Below are 14480 nucleotides of genomic sequence, written 5' to 3' on the forward strand. Positions count from 1 at the left end.
GGAATGATTATTAACATTGCAAGATAAGAGAATTATAAGATTCAGGCTAAATATCTTACTTCACATTTCATTTCTATTGCAGAACTTGTATTTGCATTTCATCACAGCACTATTTAAATGTGTAGTGCCACTAAGTGTGAGCTGTAAAGCTACCAAGTGCCATGAGAGGGCTTCAAGGCAGTTATTTCTGTGGAGTTTTATGTTCCTGGTGAATCACTTCATCTTCAGGTGGTGGTTCCTACATGACTGGCAGGACATAGGACAGTGAGGCTTAACTATAAATAAGACTATCCCCAACCTCAAGAAACTTACGGTGCATGAATTAAAGGCAGTGATTTGTCATTTTCTAACATATAGCAATATAGCATGAGCTCAAGAATGTGAGTTCCATTACTGCCACTGTGTAACAATTGAATTTGCATTCCCTAAAGATTTAAAAATATAAAAACTAACTGTAATTAAAGATAAATTGCTACTTTGGGCCATAATCAGATTTTATTTCTTATCCTTTAATGATTATTGACTGAATATACTGTTTTAAAGGACTGTGTAGGAATTTTTAGCAGTGCTTCATGCAGTTAGAAATTAACATATGTGGGTATATATTTTTCCTGGCTTTCTTAATATATGATCTTTTGCTTTTCTGCTTTCAATCTCCATTTGATTTTTGTTTCTAATATAATTTACCACCTGCAGGAGTATGAAGCCTAGAAAATGCAGGAGTGAAATGCTCATTAGCACATGGCAATAAATCAACCCATGTTTTAAAGGGTCTTCTATTCCAAGTCTATTTCTTAGACCATGTATTCCACCATAATTTTCATATTTCAAAATTGGTCTAGGTCATAGATCAGGAGACAGCTCTATTTCACACAACTGTAATGAATACTGTGGCTTTCTAACCAAAGAGATCTGACTGTAATTTATGGAGAAATCTTTGGAACACTGCGACAGAACCAAACTAAGAATAAAAGAAGATGTAGAAAACAAACAGAACCTCATGCCCTGGGAGTCTTCTTACAAAGACAGGCACAGAACCTATAGGAAGGGATAATTAATTCATTGTTAACTGATACATTAAGTCATTCATGTAGTAAATACTTTTGGTGTGCAGGTAAATTTCAGGTCTCTATTTTACATGCATAAGAATGTGAAATGAAAGAACAGAGAAATGTGAATATGAACAAATATATATTAGACTGTGTGATAAATACTTTGGGAAGTTGATGAGCACAGAATAGTGGAGTAGGAGACAGAACAGGAAAATGAGAGACAACCTGGTTAGAAATGTGAGGAATGGTGTCCCTGAGGAAACTTACAAAGTGAGAAGCAATCAGCAACTCGAAGAACATTCTAATCAGAGGGACTAGCATGTGTAAAGGTACCAAGTAAGGAAAGAAACTGACATATTTGGGAGCCTTAAAAAATATCAGTGCAGCTAGGAATAAGGGCAAGAAGAATGGTCCAAGATCTGGTAGGAGATAAATACAGGGCGGTACAGACCATTGAAAGAAGTTTAGAAATTCATCCAACCACAGTGGGAAGCAATTCAATCCCTCAGTTCAGAAGAATGATCTGTTTTACGCCTTGTGCTTTAAAATACTTGTTGTGCTGCTGTAAGAATAACAGGTAGTGGGATATAAAATCTAACTGGGGAGATCAACATGGAGGCTGTAGTCTGGAGAAGTGATAATGAGGGAGGTGGTAGTGAGAAATAGAGAATGGAGAGATTTAGGATATAATTTTGAAGCAGAATAAAGGGAATTTGTTGATGAATTAAAAGTGGAGACTGATGAAAAGGAATGAATCAAATATAACCTCGAAGTATCTGGCTTGAGTAATTGTGAAGACAGGAGAGGAGGTTAGGGCCAAGTATAGGAACTGAGAATTCGTTTATGGACATTTTAATTTTAAAGTTTGTACATATAATGAATAATGCCAAGTAGCTCACCGAATATTTAGGTTTTCAGCTCTGGGAAAAGTTTTGGTGGGAGGTGTAAATGTGGGAGTCTTGAGCATATGAATATTTAACCCCATGGGGATGAATGAACATATCTAGGGAGATAGTAAAAATAGAGCAAAGGGAGGCTTAGCTTCATCAGACCCCTCAATTTTCAAGTTGTGAATAGTTGAATAGAATAAGAGGAGTTCTAAGGATTAATGTAAAGAGAAATATGAGAAGAATTCTGTATCAGGGATTCCAAGGATATAGACAGTTTCAAGATAGAAAGGTGCTAAAATGTATGAGTATGTATCACAACCAACACTTGATATGCATCATGTTTTATTACATTTTTCAGAACTTTTTGAGATGAGTGCTATTATTAGATACATTTTACACATGAGGAAAGTGTAGAGAGATTAATAATTTGCTCCAGATCCTACAATAAGAAGCCAAGTGTTGGACCCAGATGCTCTACCTCCATAATCCATAGCCTTAACCTCTGAGCGATCTTCCTCCACAAATACCCTGCAATTAAGAGGCTCAGAAAAAATACAACTCCCAAAGCAACTCTCTACACTGACCTTGTGAAGTTATACAAAATGTAAATAAATAGATTTGTGAAAGTGGTGGTGTGAGGCATTATTAGAGAGGGTTACTCAGTGAAGGGGGTTTGAAACTGTGTCCTGAAGCAGAAAAGAAACAGAGGAAGGGAAGGTAGCCTTGGAGAGAACAAGTAGGAAGGGGTGGTAAATGATTGCACTTGGGTGAATGCTGGAGGAAGTGGGTTAGCAGGAAGGGAAAGATCAGAAACCAGGATGGGAGGAGGTAACAGAGGAAGAAAGCCTGAGAAGCTGGTGTTGAGGAAAGAGGAAATTTCTCTCCCTGTCTTATTTTTCTTTCTTGGTGAATAAAATAGGAAGTTATTTTCTTTCTGAAGGATCTAGAAAGAGAAATATAGCTTTATAGAGTTTCTGTTGGGAAAAGAGTGATCTCTTTAATATAATCCTCAAGATTATATATGTTTATCCAACAATAGTCTAAAAATCCAACTTTGTTGTACATGGAGCATGACATAGACTTCATGTTCGATGTCACTATGATCCAAACAGAAGAAAACTTAGCAATTAAGAGATCCTGAAACTGGGGGAGAAGACATGGCATACTCTTGCTAAAGGAACTAATCAGACTCTAACTAGGGCAGTTTTCCAAAAAATTCTTGTCAATCCATAATATAATCCATGATGTAATCTTACATTTTAAAAACCACAAAATTTTCATTTAAAAATATTTAGAATGACTGAAGGATAATTTAGTCTACAGAGGTCATGAAATAATAGATTCCTGAATTTTTCCTTATTCTCATGATTTGGGAAAATTTAGATGGTGAGATTATTGTACTACATTGTCATTTAACTATAAACCATTGGACTTTGGCCCAGATTATTATTACTAGCAGAAACTACCTTGATTAAGTTTGGAATTGCCTTATGTTGTACAGAAGCAAAACTACATTTTCATCAGCTAGTCCATATGCTTTCCACAGATCATTTGTAATAGGCCCTGTTAAAAATAGATTCCTTTAATCAGCAATGTTGGATGGAAGCCTAAATTCTTAAAATAGTCTTGTGTATTCTGATTCCTTCTTCCTAAAATGAATAAACAGAATGCAATCGATGTGGCAATAGCATGTTACAAATCATTTCATCAGAGGTAATGAAATTAAATTTCAGCTCTGAGAGTTATTGCTGAAGACGGTTCAGCATTTACAAGAATTTGACTTCCAAATCCTTCAAGCCCTAATCTTTGGATTTACATAATGCATTTCCACTTTCAAGCTTTTCCAGTTGAAAGGCTTTGAAGTTCCAACATAAAAACTGAAATAAATTGGATATTTGTGTAATTTTAAAGTGAATGTTTGTAATATAATGGCCTGATCAGAAATTACATGGAGGGGGAAACTCATAAAATTTTTGACTACTATTAACTTAGAACTCTGAAACTTTATAGTGAAAGATTATGTGCAAAAATTCTTAATGATTGTCCCAAGAACATGTAACATGTGTGCCTAATGAATGCCATTAAACTGTCATCTTATTGGATTGTTAAAAGCAGTAGATCCTGAACTTGAACCCAGGTCTTTGATTCCAGAGGCCTTGCTCTTTTTATTCCACAATACCACCTCTGAAATTTTTTACATAAGGATTTGGACTTATCAAGTTCAGAATGTTTAATTAGAAGTTATTAAACTGGACTTAGTGAATGAAGAATGAAGACATTGTTTGAACTTATCATAGTATTAATTATGGAGATGAGACAATTTCCTTTTTCAATACAACCTGTAAGACACATTCCCATAAATGATCAGGGAGAAGGCTATGTTAGTGGGTGAATTAAGTTAATTATTCTATCTTCTAACAAATTGTCCTAAATCTTACTCTTTTAGTTTATTTTCATGAGATTTTGTGTAGACTTGCTTGCATTTTTGCATTCTTGTGGTTTTTACCCAATGGTGAAAGGATTCATGCATTCAACTACTTATTTCTTAAGTGCTTACTACTCTTACTACCAAGCACTGTGCTGAGTCCTAGTAATAAAATGAATTTTATTTTACAATTTCCATGAATGTATTAATTATATCTGATGGTGAAGACTTCTAATAGAAAATACTTTTCTAATATATGCCTTTTCTCTGAGCCACTATAAGCTTGAATATAAATAAACCAACTAGCAAACTTAGAGGACTTGGATGTCTTTTTCATGAAGGTTCAGTAAGAAATGATTAGTGTTTATTCTAGAATATACTAAACTTTGGAGAGGCAGAATTGGTTTAGAATTTAATTTCTAGTATTTATAGCATAAAACTAGGTATAATAGCAATGAATCCATCTATGCTTCTATGCAATTCTTAGTATTTATACTATCTTTGCCTTTCAAAGTTGAGTTTAATAATAATTTTGGTTTTTCTTTTTGCATGAATTTCTACCAAACCATCCCTATATATTATTGGAACTATGGCTTAGTTCTTTTGAATTTTCTGTTTTCTGAATGTCCAAGATGGCGGAAAGAATGAATATTTTAGAATGAATATGGGGCTAGAAACATGTCTTATAATAATAAATATCTAGTTAATGAATAAATTTGTTTGTATGTATGTATATATATATATATATAAAAGACCATTATATATATTATAATATATGTTATATATTATAATATTACAAGTTACATATAATATTGTGTATTATATTATAATATATTATTATAATATATATTTATATAATGATTATATATAATAGTTAATTGGGTCCCATTAACTATTCCAGTACCAATTTGTGTTTCCAAAGGCCCACATTAAGGAGAGTTTCCATCTCGATCTTTCTGTTTGGGGACATGAAAAATAGAATGGCCTTTCCAGTTGTAGAGTAGGCTGGAATTGGCATTTCTATATCCTCAGGAGACTGTTTTCTTGTTTTAATGCCTAAGTTTCCAATCTGTCATTTCTTCTGTGGTTGAACTTCTGAATATGCTGTTCTTTGCTGATTTTGTGGTTCGTTTTTAGCTGCTGATTTTGAGTCAGACTGTATACAACAAGTAACAAAAGGCCTTAATTTTGCAATGTGAAAATTTTTAGGCATTTGCTCCCCAAAGCTCTTTTTGAGTGACTTGAGACTTTTGCAGCAGCCACAGTATCCAACTTGGAAAACCTGCATTCTCAGCAGCCTTACTACTTTAAATAATATTCTTACATTAGCTCATTTAGAAATCAAGGAGACAGCTTCTCTAACAGTAATGAGATGTGCAAACCACAGATGGTCTTCTGGCTGGAAATTACTGGAAAGGACTACAAGTGTTGGGCATTTGGAGTACAGCCGTTCTCATGCATCTATGCACATATATACACATATGTGTGTTTGTGTAGTATACAACAAATGAATGGAGCAAAGTATAGATTTGTACAACTACCATTAGCACTATAGATTCCTGTGGAATTTTACCAACTGCTTTCACAGAAAGTAAGACATTTTATGCTAATAATAGCTTTTTTAGGTAAAGCAGGTAGATGCCTGAATGCCATTATTATAGGCAAGACTTACAATGTTTAAGTCCTTGCCCAAACTCACCTTACTTCTGTGTATGAGGAGCTGAAATTTACCTCTACTTTCTAATAATGAACTGTTAAATGTTCTGGATTTAGGTTAAATGTCCTGGATTTTTGCTTCTCCATCACTTTCTCTAAACCTTTGAAAATAGGAAATAGGACACCTACCTCATAAGTTTTTTTGTGATTAACAAAAGTAATGTATGAATAGCATGTGGTCTTGTACCTAATACATTATAAATTGTCAATGATCAATCATGTTTACTTTTCTTTTTTTGCTTAACAAAATCTTATATATCACAATATGCTAAGTATAATATTAGTCTTCTAAGCACTTTTCCAAATATTAATTAATTCTCATATAATTTTAATAATATAGATATTATTAATAACTTCATTTTACCAGTGAGAAAACTGAGGTGAAGTTAAGAATATTTACCAAGAGTACACAGCTAATAGATGTTGTGTTAGGAATTCAGTTCTATTAGTGACGTCTCATGTCTATAATCTTCAGTGCTGTACCATTATTCTTAAGATATACAGTCAAATATATAGAATGTGGTATATGGATAAGACTTTTGAAACTTTTGAAAGAGACAGAGCATGATATACAGCAAAGATGAAGAACATTGCTTGGCCACAGCTTGCAGGGAAGATTTAGAAGGATGGAAATGGTTGGAAGGGGAAAACCCCAGAAAGTGAGAGGAGAAGGGAAGATAAGAGCAAAACAATATAACAAGTGATGGATCATAGTACAAATGGGTTCAATGTGAAGCCACAGTGACAGCTATTGAAATAGAGAGAAGTCTCCTCTGTGGCAGGCAATGCAAAGCCACATTCCATTACTACTGGCCTGAACCCTGGGCTTCAACATGTCCATTAACTCATTTAAGTTGAAAACTCCATGTATTCTACTCAAAAGGTGCTTCAAAAAGGAGTTCACGATTTCTTGTGCTTCTCATAAAGTGGAAATAAATCTTGCAAGGATAAAATTTAGCTGATTACTATGAGAGTCATTCTGTTTGAATTGTTTGGTGTTAAAAGTGTTCTGCCATTTTTTTCTCTAGTTCCTGTGACTTCACACTTCATCATTAGCCTGTTAGGCTTTTCTGCTCTTTGGAGAACTGGTTGAAAAGGGCTTGGGCCTATTTGTCAGAATAAGAAACTCAAAACACTCCTCACACTTCTTTGGCATTTCTTGTCCTTACTTCCTCATGGTCCACCTCTGCTTCTGAATATGGTGTCTTAGGTCAGTCCAATACAGATTAAATATATATTCATGTGCATATTTTTTTTTCAAGTGACTATCTAGGGTGTTTGTTTTCTGTAAGATATGGAGACTACTAATGAGTATCACATTGCTCACCAAACCAGAGACTTCCTTTTAACTTGTTCTCTTCATATCCACTATTCCTTTCCCAAAACCCACACTCTAAAATGAGTGACAGCCCCTCCCCCCAGCCCCACCAAGTGCAGTGCAGCTCCTGCAGGTTCCATGTTTATCTACCACCATGCAGCAGCAGAGGAGCTGCATTTTTTGGGAAATGACCTAATGTCCTCAATGTCCCCGAGATATTAAAGAATTACACCATCCCCCTCCACAGTCATAAAGGGATTGGATTTTGCATCAGTGAGAACTTCCCATGTGGGTACTTATTCAGGGCACTTTTCCAGAGAATGCTTACTTCATCTTGTGGGTAAAGATTTTAGTTTATCCCTGTTCTACAGATGAGGAAACTGAGCCTCAGAAAAGTCTCTAACACTATTACCATGCTGAAAGGAGATGCTGGAATGCCTCTGTGGAGGAGTAGGAAAGCAAGAATTATGAACTATCAGAGGATCCTTCCTATAGAAGCCAGGCCAAGAGGGATGGCTCCTTTTACTCATTTTCTATTCTTGATCCAAGATACTGGCACTCATTTTCCTTTGGAAATGCAAAGTACATTAAACAAAGATACTTTCGGTCCTATTAAGATATTATTTTTGTCTCTTTTGTAATGTTTCATTTATTATCAAAGCATACTTTATCTCATGCACACCTACATATTCCATTATGCCATATTTACATTTGTTTAACACATTTAATTAAGAACATTGTTTAAAACTTAGAAAGACTTCCCCTTTCACGAAATTTGGAAATCGAAGGTGGCATTTAGCAGGTTTCCTTGTCAACCACAATAGTCATTTTTAGAATTGTTGGGGAGTAATTCAGTTACCCACACAGTTCTGCTCTCTAAGAATGTGCAAATGGAAGTCTCCTCTTCAGTGAGCCAGAAAACCTACTAGTAATGTTGTAAACTTCAATTACAATGATAAAACCCTGATACCTTTCAAGTACTGGTGGGAGAGGTGCTTGGTGGGGAAGGGAAGAAAGAAGAAAGAAAATAACTAAGTGTCATGTTCTCCTCCATTTGGCCTTTGGGCATCCAGCACTGTGTTCTTTGCTCATTCCAAGGAGGTTATGAAAAGCATTGGGGTACACTTGGGCATTTTGAAGTGATGTGGAACTCTATCAGCTAAGGTGTCTAGTGCTTTATATAATATAAGCTACCACCTGATTTCTTATATTCTAGTTAATTTGTTGCTGGTCTCCCTCCACAATAATGATGGCTGCTCAACAGTGGGTTTTTTGTTTCTCCTGTTTTGTTCACCTTATATCCCTGTACAAAGATCAGTTGTTCACGAAATCAGTGAACAACCCATTTCAGCTCATGGAAAGGCAGGGGATGGAATTGGGAAACAGTGATCCCCAGTGTGGAAAGCATTTTTAGTTAGATTCTATTCTACTCTGTCAGTGTTTGGGAAGCTGAAAGGAAGCCCAAAAGTTTCACTGTATTTATTTTTACTATTACCTTTTTGTGGCATTAGTTATTCTGTAACTATGTATAATTTCATTGTAAATGAGTACATTTAAAAAGTCTTTTATTATCTTATGGAAAAGTTTTATCAAAGTGTAACATAAAAATGCAAAAATTTTGAAACATGAAATTCTCATCAAGCCAGTACATCCTGGAACCCCATGCCCAGAGCAGGGAACAAAACATTAGTAGAATCCAAGAACATCTTCATGTTACCATCAGTGGAATGGCTTCTCACATATAATTTTGCCCGCATTTGAACTTTATATAAATAGCATCATGTACCATATGCTCTTTTATATCTGGCTTCTTTAGCTCAAAATTATTTTTATGGAAACCATCCATGTTTTTGCAAGTAATTGTAGTTCTTCATTTTCACCACTGTATAAAATTTCATTCTATCGTTGATAAACATCTGGGTGGTTTTCAGTTTTTGTGCATTACAAACAGTGCTGTTATGAACATTCTGAGATGTATCTTTTAGTGGACATGTAAAGATATATAATTCTGGCTTTAGGAGGCATTGCTAGACATGTTCCCAGAGTGGTCTCACCATTATGTACCCGGGATTTCCACTTGTTTCTTATCACCACAGTATCATGTGTTTTATATTTTAGCCATTCTGTTTGGTGTTATGAGTGCAATGTAGCATTCTCACGAATGGCATTTCTCACGAATTATGCCATTGAGCATTTTTAATATATCTGTTAAAAATTTGGATAAGTCTATTTCAAGAATGTTAACTATATAATATATGTGATATGTAGACAATAAGGTATTAATGATATAGGTGATAATTAAATGACTAAAACTTATAAAGACTTCTTTCATTAAAAACCATTTACTAATTGATAGATTGTGTTCCCCTTAATATGTTTTTACTCTGATAAATTTGATGCAATAGGTTAACAATGAATAACCCTCTCTGCTGGATGGTCTGAGGCTACAAAGATATAAAAACACCACAAGGCATAGGAATTTTCCAGAGGAGATCACAGCCTTGAAGCCTGAGCAGAGTCTGATAGTGGGGGCAGGAAGTAGAATCCAAGGTACTGGAAAATCTTGAATAAAGTGTGGAGGTGTGAAGATGTACAAAGCATTTAGGAAATTGCAAGTGTTCCGGAGTGATTATCACAGATAATAAAGACAATTGCCACCTTGCTTTCAATAAAGAACTAAATCTTAAAAACAAAACAAAAATGACAATATTAGCTTCCAGAAGGTCCAAAGGTCAAAAGTAAACTTGCTTAAGGTTTAATTATACTATTTGTTAGCTTGAAATGTTTCAACTTTATTCATATCATTTACCAGTGATTTTACACCAAAAGAAAAGTGGATGAGGGTAGAAAATATTTCATGGCTTTTGATTTTCATGTTAGTTTGGCCTAATATCAGCTCTTTAACACATACAAAGTGAGCAACACATTTATTGTCATTAAGTATACTTGGAGAAAAAAATGTGAATTTTGTAGTTTTTAAATCATGTTGATTTACAGTACAGTAAACCAAAAAGCATTAGTAGCCTCCAGTTAAAAAAATAATCATTTCATTATCTTATATGAGTTACAATTATTTGACACTCTACTGTATTATTAAAAAACTACTTCCTTCAGAAATGAATAGTCCAACACATTATCTTTGTTCAACCCCTTTTATTTTGCTATTAGAAGTACATTTTGGTACATTTTAGTGAGACCTTTCAAAAATGATTAGACAAAAGATTTATTTCCAACTTCTTTCAAAAATGAAGAATTTATCTTAAAATACTAAAGGGAAGGTTTATAATTTCTGAATACATCTGGTTCTCTTTCAAGCCACATAGAACTCTGTTGTTGAAAAAAAAAATATGATGGAGATAAACATGAAACAAATGTGTCTCCTGAGATGATATTCATAGCTTGTGGTGTTTTTTATCTGTAGGTTGAAGAAGAAGTCCCAGTCGGTGGATATCACAGCTCCAGGGTTCAATCCTTTGGCTGGTGCAGGAAAGCAAACACCCCAAACTAGTAAACCCCCTGCACCCAAGACTCCCATCATTGAAGAAGAGCAGAACAATGCAGCAAATACCCAGAAGCATCCTTCCCGAAGGAGTGAACTGAAGAGGTTCTACACCATCGGTAAGTTTATGTAGATGTTTTGTGCAAGTGAGCTGATAAAATCTACCTAAATGGTATTGTGGGTCTGTGGATCTGCTTACTTAAGTGACCCCCTTGTTCTCTAATGTATGAATTTTTATGATGGTTTTTGGACATTTTCTTACATAGTCTGAACAGGAAGATGGAAAAACACTGAAAACATTCAGAAAAGTTGGATGAAGAATCAGTTTTAAGGATCTTCTGTATCTAGCCTAAGGGGAATGTATATATTAGGTTGTCCAATTTTTCAGCTTAGGTGCCACTATTTTCCTTTTAGTCATTTCTTAGCCAACACCATTGTTGTTTCTTGATTTTGTTTTTTTTCATTTCCCCTTGAGGCTCCCAAGTCTCCGACCCTGTTCTGTCAGGTTCTTAAGACAGTGGTTGATGCCAGCCCATAATGAACAAAGCCACAACGAAAGTAGAAAGCTATTACATTGTGAAAGAGGAAGAATTACATTGTGGGTCTGTTTGGCTTTGCACATTGCTTAACTTTGGAGTAATTGAATAGAGAAGTCTTCATATGACAGAGTAGTAGGTTATGAATAGGCTCTTGCTGGCATTGTGTTTCTTTTTTTTTCAGATAGAATAATATCCTGAAATTTTGAACTTGTTTTTGAGAGTTGTAATTCATCAGACTCAACAAGTTGAAATAACAACTTTTGTGTATGTGTGTTTGTCTACCAAGTCTTTTGACAAATGCTTTTTAATTATAACAGTTTTCAATATCTTATGTCTCTTTGAGATAAAAGGTCTTAAACATGATGATGTGAAGGGGAGATAAATCCACCAAGGAAGATTGCTGTTTTGTCCTTGCATTTATTTCATTTTAAAGGAATCTGATCATATTCAAAAGTTGTAAAAGTATAGACTGTGACTTAAAGTGTTGTCCAAAGTTTTATCAAGGAGATCGCCATGTTTTCCTTGGCATCCACTATCCCCACCACCCCAATATGGTACTGTTTGTTTAAAAGCAATTGAAATTTTTCTCAGGTATTGTAGTAGTTTATCTATCTAGAAATGATAGGAGACCATGTTTCTAGTTCTGAATCCGACTTCAGTTTTCTGTGTGACTTTGTTATTCTCCAATGTCTTTGGGTTAAGTGGTTTCCATGTGGGGCTGGTGTTATTGCAGGATTTGGCAGCTCCAATCATGCTTTCATTTTGTTCTATTTTATGTCCCCTTCCTTTAGCCACTCAATCTTCTTTTCAACTTTTCAAGTCTTATTTTTCAATAGGCAACAAACATGATATCATGGAAGATGTCCATATTCAGATAATGAGGATTGATATAAGACAGTGTAGACAAGTGAATATCTCCCTCTTTTAAACTGTGACTGCATATTTCTAAAAACCAATCACCTAGAAAAGCCCATAAAGTTCATACTGTCTATTTGTCAATGTCCTTACCTCCGAACCTTAACCACATCTCTTACCTTCTATTGCTTTTCTGATTTATTAACTAAGAAGAGATGGTACTTTGCCATCAGAAAATTGTTTATCCTACAAGCACAATATTCATTATAAATTAGAAAATGGGAAAGACACACTTACTAAAGTTATTTAGAAAAACAGAAGTGTTAAGGGCTAAAAAAAATGAAACTGAATATTTTAGGTAGCATTACTCCTAGTGAATTTTTTAATTTTTCCATACCAAGGTTTAAACCTAGGGGCACTTAACAACTGAGCCATATCCCCAACCCTTTCCTTTTTTATTTTGACACAGGCCTCACTATGTTGCCAAGGTTGGCTTTGAACTTGTGATCCTGGCTTTGAACCTGCTGTAATTGCAGGTGTGCACCTCTGCCTGAATTTTTAGCAAATGAATTTGCAACAATTTGATTCATATTCAATGCCAATGCATGTCTACTATGTTAAAAAAGACATTTGAACTTCAAATTTAGTGTGTCTGTGTAATTCTTCTACTAATTTGCATCTGAAAATATGATTTTCAAGCCTTAATTATTAGAAACCATGTAATTGAAAATTCACTTTGCAAAACAAATCTACCTCATTATCTCTTCCAAAAATATTGGTAATAAACAAAACCAAAAATAACAAAGACCATATATTGGTAATTTCATACACCAAAAACAAGTTAAATTCCTATCTTTTATTTTTTGTGTGTGGGAGGGTAGAGGTTTCTGGTATGAAAATCCTGGGCCTCACATATGCTAGGCAAATGTTCTACCGCTGAGCTTTATACTAGTACCTCTGAATTCATCCCACACAATGTTGACAGATAGGTGTTACACTCTGTTTTTATAGATGAGGGATAGAGCCTTAGAGAGGTTTGAGAAGATCCTATGAGCTATAGATGCTAAACTCAGCAAATAAACTTCGCGTTTTAACCTTTGACACTTCAGAACGAGCTTTCTATGTTACTGAAAAGGATGCCATCCTCTCCATATTGGTATACTGGAGGAATTTCTATGGATAATACAATGCAATAATATGTTATCATAATTTCTAGAGAATCTCACTGAGGGAAATTATGCTAACCAGTCCATCCACCACCCAACAGACCCTTTCATTGAAAGATGTCTTTCAAGATCAATTTAGGGTTCACACTGCTGGAAAAGCCTTGGAGCCCTCTTGTGACCAAGTACAGTACTACACTTAAATTCAGCAATGAAGTTCTGTGTTGCTTGCTGTATTTAAACTCAAGCAATAGTTTTAGCACTTAAGAGAATTTTCAAATAAGAAAATAAAGAAGTGGAAAAATTTTGAAGTCACTTAAGTAGCCCTTGTTTGTTAATGAGTGACTGTGGTAACTTCTCTAGAAATTTCTTTTTGATCTCACAGCTCTTCTTTTCCAGGAACTTATATATAGGATCTACTTCCTTCTGAGAGAATCCTAGGAAATAGAATTTTTAGCCTCCTTGGATACATAATAGGTTCAGATTCTTAATCATTCCTAAAACAGCAATGTATTAAGCCTAATGTAGCATTAAAAATGACACAGCATAAACTCATAACTTTTCAATAAGAACAGGCATAATAAAATTCCCTTGACTTATAAAAAAGAGGGATACATAGACTGATTACTGATGTAAAGTATTAAGAATCTCTATTGAAATTAAAAGGATAGTAATCACTATACCAGGACTGCAGCTTAGGTAAGAGTTTTTCCTGTTCCACATCTGTCACTTATGATACCATCTTGCACAAGTTATTTACGTGTGTGTGTGTGTGTGTGTGTGTGTGTGTGTGCAGTGAAAGAGTTAGACCAAATCAGTATCTTTCTGTTGAAAACAACATTCACTTATTAGCTCAGAGTTCTTTGGTCAGAAGTCTATGTGGCATGGCTGGCTTCTCTGGTCAGGGCCTAACAAGGCTCAAATCAAGATGCTAGCTAGGTTTAGTGCCCATCTGGCATTTCAACTGGGAAAGATATGCTTCCAAGCTCATTCATGTTGCAGAATTCAATTGTTGCAGTCCTA

At 34.8% G+C, this 14480-nt stretch overlaps 1 long non-coding RNA gene across 1 annotated transcript in view; it reads left to right on the forward strand.

Moving 5' to 3' along the window:
- The window catches only part of LOC308633790, a 219903-nt gene extending 208890 nt beyond the window's left edge, over positions 1–11013 (forward strand). The window contains exon 3 of the long non-coding RNA XR_014018865.1: positions 10823–11013. This is a non-coding gene — a long non-coding RNA (uncharacterized lncRNA). The remainder of the gene's footprint in view (positions 1–10822) is intronic.
- The last annotated feature ends 3467 nt before the right edge of the window (positions 11014–14480 follow it).

This window comes from Spermophilus citellus (assembly GCF_964194105.1).
Source record: "Spermophilus citellus genome assembly, chromosome: 14".
Classification (NCBI taxonomy): domain Eukaryota; kingdom Metazoa; phylum Chordata; class Mammalia; order Rodentia; family Sciuridae; genus Spermophilus; species Spermophilus citellus.